We start from the raw sequence: 7,829 nt of genomic DNA, 5'->3' as shown, positions 1-7,829 counted from the left end.
GAAGGAGAGTGTCGTTCTTCACACTTTGCCAGGTTGCCAGGTGGGTGTACATCTGGCCTCCTGGTGTCCATCCTTGAGAGTAGATCCAAAGCTACAGAGCTGGGAAGCCATGCCCCATTTCCCACAAGGGGACTCTGACCACAAGACTCTGGCATAGTCAGAATCTAGTTGCAGAGAAGTCACCCTGGGGCCTTCCCTGCTTTCAACCAGCCACATGCCACCCACATGAGGAAGAGTTGACAGTAGCAGCTGTTCCTTGCCCTGACTCCTCACATATTTATTCCAGATTCCTGGAGATCTGGAGCACACTACAGCAATAGAACCTAACTGCAAGTATCTGTATGAACCCCTTTCCCACCTGCCTGCAGTTCCAAAGAGCTCAGCCACATTTAGCAAATAGACAGCCAAGACCACAGGATTCTGGGACTTCATAGTTGGCCTTGAGTTTTGCCTGAGAATGGCTCTGGGGTGGTAGAAGTTCTAGTCTGTCCCCTGTGGTATTTCTCAGGATTGTCTGACTTTCTTGGGGCTCTGTAGCCAAAATAAGATCTTGCATTTCTCAATTACAAAATCCAACCAGGATGCGGGATGCTCCACTGAGGACTTCCTTCCAAAAGGAAGCTTCTCCAAGGAGTCACGAAGCCAGGGCCAATCCTGGGTACCAATTCCAGCTCTGTGGCTGGAGGGCAAAGGCATTGTATAGAGCAGTAAGGGTGAGGAGGTGAAGCCACAGAGAAGTGACACATGGGTTTCTAAAGCAGTCACTAAGGTGGAGGGGTGCAAAATGAGACCGATGGAGTATGAGCAGTCCCATCATGATTCTGGTGCCAAGGAAAGGAAACTTTTTAAGATGACCCCTCTAAAGTGAAGAGCTTAGCCCTAGTCTCTCAAGGCACAGGTGCAGAGACCAACTACAATAAGAAAGAATGTGGAATGTGCCCCAGGCACTTGCAGGATGGTTGTCTTCTAACCTTGAGGTACATTAGCCCTCAACAGGGTGGCCAAGTCCCCCTTCAGGGGATAGGCACCAGGTAGACAGATCTTTCTGGGATACATTTTATCTCTTATGAATGGGTATACGCCTATGGGCATGGGTCCCTTTTATTCCTCTTCAAGCTCTCTGCTTGGTGCCTAGTGCAGGGTGGGAAATGTCTAGGGCAAAAGCCATCAGAACTTAACTAGGGAGGTCTCCCTGAGCTCCACCATACAGGCTGCTGCAGGGCACAAGCCTGCAAATTGAAATGGAGTTCATTACCCCACCTGCACCCCTTCTGGGGTGTTAGATCCTCTGTGGCTGGTGGTGTGACTTCCCCTAAGGCCTCCCCCTTTCTCCAAGGAGTAGAGACTTTCCAGGGGCTTTCTCCTGAATGAGTAGGGTCACTTCTTGATGGCTGTGACAAGTTCTGCACAGGATCAAGTTGGGGTGCATCCAGGACCAAAAGCTTCAGGTTTCAGGTCTGTGCAGCCCTAAAAACGTGCTTTGTCCCAGAGTGACTAGCAGGGTACTTCTATCCTTTCTGTATGTCCATTCTCACCATCACAGTCAGTGGGGGAGGGCAAGCCAGATCTTGAGTGGTGAGAACCCCATCTGGGAACTGTGTCCATGGGGCACTCCTACCTTTTCTCCCTGAGTAGGAGACATAAACCCATCTGTGCCAGTGCCTGCTCCCAGGCCAGGACCCCAAGGACTGACCTCCTCCCCAGTCTGTCCAGGGACTCCCCTTGTTCAGCCCCATCTAAGCTTCTGCCTGGGTGCTGTTTCTCCCATATGGGTCATGACCACCCCAGTGGCATCCATGGTGTGAACCATGCTGCACCTGGACTCCTCACTGGCGCCGATCTTCTCCCTGCCTCCTTTATACCCTTTCTTTCCCTGTGGAATCCTCCTTTCCTCACACCTCCAATGAGGTCACTAAAAGCAACACTCATTGGTGTTCTTAATCCCACTGTAATCTCAGTGATGTGAGAAGCTGAGGCAGGAGGATCCCAAGTCGGAGGCCAGCCTCGACCACTTAGCAAGAGTCATCTCAAAATAAAAATAAAAAAAAAAAAACCACAGGATCTCAAATTTTAAAAATGCAAATAAAAATGATAAGTAAAGTAATCCTTGTCATAACTGAGGTTTGTGCATTTTAAATAGCATGTGAAGGTGATGTTTGAGCTCCTTCCATTCTCAGAGGAAGAGTATCTACTGAGCTAGGTAAACTTTTTAAGTCAGATTTACTGAGGCATAATTTATGTACAAATAACTTCTATCCCTTTGAGGTATACTCCTCTGTGAATTTTGACAAATGGATACAGTTATATAACCCTCACCATAATCAAGATGTATAATATTTTCATTTAATATGGTTGGATTCACATTTCATCACCTCTTTCTATACAGAATGTTCCTTAACAATTCCTCATACCCTTCTGTCATCAAACCTGTACCCCTGCCCTGAATCTCTCTGTCCCTGTAGAATACATTTTTCCAAAATGTCTCATAAAGTATTACAGTATGTAGCTTTTGCGACTGATTTATTTTACTTAGCAGAATATGTTCCATATTCAGCCACATTGATACATGAATCGGTAGCTTTTCCTTTTTATTGATGAGTAACATTCCTCTGTATGGATGTACCACAACTTGTTTGTCCACTTCCTTATTGATGGACATTTGGGTTGATTCCAGGTTTGGGGAATTGTGAATAAAGCAGATACAAACATTTGTAAATAGGTCTTTGCACAGAGTCATGTTTTGATTTCTCTTGGGTACATATGTAGAAAAGGGAGTTCTGGGTCATGTGACAAGCATATCTCTAATTTCACAATTAACTGTCACACTGCTTTCCAGACTCCTATGCCATTTTGCCTTCCTATCAGCATTGCATGAGAGTTCTGGTTGTTTGCCATTCTCATCAGCCCTTGGGATGGTCAGGATTCTTTCCAGTAGGTATGTGGTGTATGCTGGGTATTTTAGTCTTTTTCTTCAGTGTACAATGCAATTGGTTGTCAGTTCTGGGTTATGAGCAATATTGTAAGCCTCTCCATAAACACATCCCCCCAAATAGGGTAACGGCGGTCAGTATGGTCAAAGCAGCCATTTCATGTGATGAGAACTCTTATCTTGTATCTTGTGTTGATTAACCTTGTGGCTAACGATCAAAGACTCTGTGGTTGTAGGGACCCAGAATAGAATCCTATCTCAGGGGCCGAAGTGTGACCTTGGAGCAGTTATTCAGCCTCTCTGCACTGTACATTCCCTATTTACCCAATGTGTGAATCCCAGCCTCCCAAGTAGATAAAATGCTCCTCAACTTAGAATGGGTTCATTTTGGTAAATCCATAGCAAGTTGAAAATATCAAAATTCCAAAATGCATTATATATATATATATATATATATATACACACACACATATATATATAAAACTTACCAAACATCATCACTTAGCCTAGACTATCTTCTGTGTGCTCAGAATACTTATGCTGGCTTATTTTATAATAAAGTGTTGAACATCTTCTGTAATTTTTTAAACAGTGTACTGAAAGTGAAAGACAGAATGGGTATGCTTTCACATCACTGTAAGGTAAATAAAAAAGATGGTCCAACTATTATAAGTTGGGGACCATTTGCACTCAGGCAATAATACTCCCTTCCCTGATTACTTTTGTGACGGGCATACCAGTGTCTGAGGTTTTTGTGCAGACTAAATGCAATCATGAGCAGACGGTGCCTTTAAGTGAATAGAGCATCTTTTCTGACAGATATGTGTGACTATTGGTGCTCTGAAGGCAAGGAGGAGACAGGCCCCTGGGCAGATGAAACCCCAGAGAAGGAATAAGGTGTTTAGGTGAACCATGCCCTAAAAATTGCTTGACAAGAGACCACAGAGAAGTGAAAGGTCACTCAATTGTCCATCGTCCAATGAATGTAAAGATAGAGTACAAGAATGTGCAAAACAGTTGGAAAGTTCCCCTCAACTGGCAGTGTTTCAGGGCTTTGAGAACTCAAGGGCATCCGTCCATCTTTATCTTTGTCTGTCTACTTTGTTTGCTGACTGTCTCCTTCCCCTCTCCTTTCTCTCCTTCCTTTTCTCTTTTTCTTCTATACACACATAGTAGGACATCTTGGCCTCATGGCCTCTGTGGTAAGATGGACCCAGAGTATAATCCTATCTCAAGGGCCGATGTGTGACTTTGGAGCAGTTATTCAGCCTCTCTGTGCTGCAGATTCTCTCACCATGCTTAAGGGAAGGGATGGTTCACTGGCACCTATGTTCACAGCAGACTCTGGGTCTTCTCCTCCCCAATGTAGTGTGGACTGCAGGAATACCTGGTTTGACCACCAACTCACATCTTCATATGCCTCCCCTGCCCTCATAGGCAGCTGGTGATGAGGATGCTTACATCCTCAGGAACAGCAGCCACACTCACCTGTTGCAGGTGGCCTCACAGCCTTGTCTGTTAAGCTTCAGAAAGACAAATATTTCCAGAAGCTGTTCTTAGAGACATGGCTTTGCTGGGTCTTCTTCATCCAGATGAGGTGGTGTGCACCACCTGGCCAAAGATGACATCTTCAGAGACCCCTGACCCTCAGAGTCTTTAGGCTGAGGAAGGAAGGTGGCATGTGGCAGGAGAAGCACAGGTGTGACCTCTCTCCTCAGTGGCCATCTTCTAAATGCACATTTTCTGGACACCTATCATGTGTCAAGTGCTTCGGGAGCAACCAGGAAGAGAAAAGGGTCCCCACCCCTCAGCTCAAGCTTACTAGGCATCAACCTCTACCAACAACCTTAGTCACAGTGTCACTGGGTTCCAGGGACACAAAGGAGGAATAAAAACTCAGGGAAGTGAGACAAGGGTCTTCTCAGGACCAAGGAAGGGCTTCATGAAGGAGGTGAGGAAGGAGCAGGTCCGTGTGGTGGGGTTCCCTGGTTAGGAGACTCTGGGCAGTGGTTGCCTCCAACTTTTGCTATAGAATTACTATGAGGTGAAGGTGAGGCTGGGATGCCAAGTAAGTGGGGTTTGGGTTTTTCAGCTCTCAAGGGAAGTTGTACAGAACTTCACTTCACTGAGGTATCTCAGTCTTCAAGTGTAGGGGATGCACAGCACAGAAATTCCCCAGCAGAGATGGCATGTGTGACCCTAAAGTTTCCAGGGGTCACCTCCTAACCTATCCATCATATGTGTGTGTGTGAAAGTGGCAGAATTGGGACACACCCAAGCAACAGGCATAGAGAACCATCCAGTGTGGGTTTTGCACCATGGATGGTGTCTTTATGGAAGAGACCAAGTTAGTGGGAGTAAGGCAACCTGATAACCATTTCCTGGGGCTAAATTTATCTCACCTGCTAACTTCTTCCACAGTAGTATCCCAGATGGAAGGAATGTCCCCTGTCAAAGGAAATTATTCTGACTTTTGTTAAAAAGAGCTGACATTTGTTCAAAAAGACTTTTTAAAAGATTATTGCAAAGGATTTTTTGCAAGAGATTGAACTCAATTCCAAATGCACTAGGGTGAGTGGAATTTCATACCAGAGGGCAGGGTGAGAGAAAGCATGGAAATCTACTAAGAGGAGCTCAGTTAGGTATCAAGAATGGAGGAATAGGAGTTTGACTGGATATTGTCTTAGCAGGTTTTCTATTACCATATCAGAAAAACAGAGAGTAGGTAATTTGTATATTTGTTTTCTATTGTTTTGTTTTTATTCACAAAGAAAAAGCTCCAGTTCATTTTTAAATATTTTTGAAAAGTTCCTGACATTACTGAACTAAACTGAAATGTATTAATATTCCACTCTCCCATTTCCATGACAAACAGAAAAATTCATGAGCAAATTAACAAGGGAGAAGCTTTTAGAACTAAATATGGATCTCAGCATTAACAACGGAACAGAGAAAGGAATTAAAATCCTTTAATTTAAAAAATCACAAGTGAGTGATAAAATAAGTAGAAACTGAAAATTTACAAGCTTTTTAAAACTTGGAATCCTTAACTGTTCAGAAACTACACAGGTGGATGATGGGTGGTGGTGAATGGCAGAAAGGGATTATGGATGGGTCTGCATTGTTCTAGTCTGATATTGATTTAATCTTGAGCCAGGTTAATGTGCAGCAGATCTAGTGATGATGACCTGCCTATCAATAGATCCTTCCACTGGTTTGCAGTTTTGATCTATGCCCCAAACATCTGACAGATCTCACTGATTCTGCTGCTTTGATGCTTGATAATGTAGCCAATCAAATTGTTTGGAATGGTTAGTTCTTGAGAAGTAGCCTGAGCAGATGCATCCACCCAAACCTGCACTGAATCCAGTGTTACCATGCATCATAGGAAAATGAGACTGTTGTATTGCCAACTGGTGCCATTTGGTCAAGTCTGGCTATGGAATGGCATACTGTCCTTGAATGATATAGGCTGCTAGGGGTGGTCCCTCCAGGTCAGGATTGAGACACATGGTCCTGGTGATGTGGGAAAGCTCACACTGTGGATGCCTGCTCATCTACAGAGATGATTGAAGAACTTGATGGCTTGGGCCAGTATGAGATGGTCATGCCCTTCAAGAAGGACACCAACATGACCGCACAAATCTGTCTGATATATTCATTCATATGTTGTGGAATGCCAGCAGCAATGACGGTTTGCTCAGTTAAATTGGAGGACATATGTCCCGCCAGCTGGACTTGAGCTCCTATACTCTGTCTCTCTTTGATCTTGCAACTACCTTTTACAATAAGAGACCTACACTGAGTAGCAGGGACCACCAGCCTCAGGGTGATAGGGTGAGTCTACTGGCAGCTGTGCTGTTGGTCATAGAGCTGCTGACGTCCTCTTCCAGTTGGTCAATGATCATAGCAAAGGTTTTGAAGATGGTACTAGTGAGTCCAGCCACAGTGATAAATTTCTCAGGACAATCTCCTTCTGAGATGTTTATACATGTACCACTCTCCTTACACATGTTTTTTAAATTTGTTTTACTTAGTTATACATGACAGTAGAATACATTTATGCACTTTGATATATCACTTTGATAAATTCTCATTTTTCTGAGTGTACATGTTACAGAATCATATTGGTCATGCAGTCACATATATGCATACAGTAATAATGTCTGTTTCATTCTACCATCTTTCCTGTCCCCATGTTTCCTATCTCCATATCTTTCCTTCCCCTACCTTCCCATCACTTCTCTCTACCTAATCTAAGATAACACTATTCTTCTTTAGTGCCCTCTGCCTTATTGTGAATTAGCATCTGCATATTAGAGAAAACATTTGGCCTTTGGTTTTGTGGGATTGGGTTATTTTGCTTAGCATGATATTCTCCAACTCTCCATTTACTGACAAATACCATAATTTCATCCTTCTTCAAAGCTGAGTAGTATTACATTTATATATATATATATAATTTTCTTTATCCATTCATCTATTGAGGGACACCTAGGTTGGTTCCATAGTCTAGCTATTGTGAATTAAGCTGCTATAAAAATCAATATGGCTATATCACTATAGTATGCTGATTTTAAATCTTTTGGGTATAAAGCAAGGAGTTGGATAGCTGGGTCAAATGGTGGTTTCATTCCCAATTTTATGAGGAATCTCTATACTGCTTTCCATAGTGGTTGCACCAATTTGCAGTCCCACGAGCAATGTATGGGTGTGTCTTTTTCACCACATCCTCGTCAACATTTATTGTTGGCTGTATTTTTGATGATTGCCATTCTGACAGGAATGAAATATTTGTTTTTTTCATGTTAGGTTTTTTTTTCAGTTCTTTATATAGCCTAGAGATTAATGCTTTATTGGAGCTGGATGTGATAAAGATTTTCTCCCAATCTATAGGCTC

General features: G+C 43.3%; 1 pseudogene across 1 annotated transcript; it reads right to left on the bottom strand.

Moving 5' to 3' along the window:
• Positions 1-6,087: 6,087 nt before the first annotated feature.
• LOC308634081 (poly(rC)-binding protein 2-like) lies at positions 6,088-6,942 on the bottom strand (annotated as a pseudogene). The gene has a single exon. The product of its transcript is annotated as a poly(rC)-binding protein 2-like (transcript).
• Between the last annotated feature and the right edge of the window lie 887 nt (positions 6,943-7,829).

This window comes from Spermophilus citellus (genome assembly GCF_964194105.1).
Source record: "Spermophilus citellus genome assembly, chromosome: 15".
Classification (NCBI taxonomy): Eukaryota; Metazoa; Chordata; class Mammalia; order Rodentia; family Sciuridae; genus Spermophilus; species Spermophilus citellus.
Note: the sequence above shows the minus strand (reverse complement) of the source record. Positions and strands in the feature narration are given on the sequence as shown.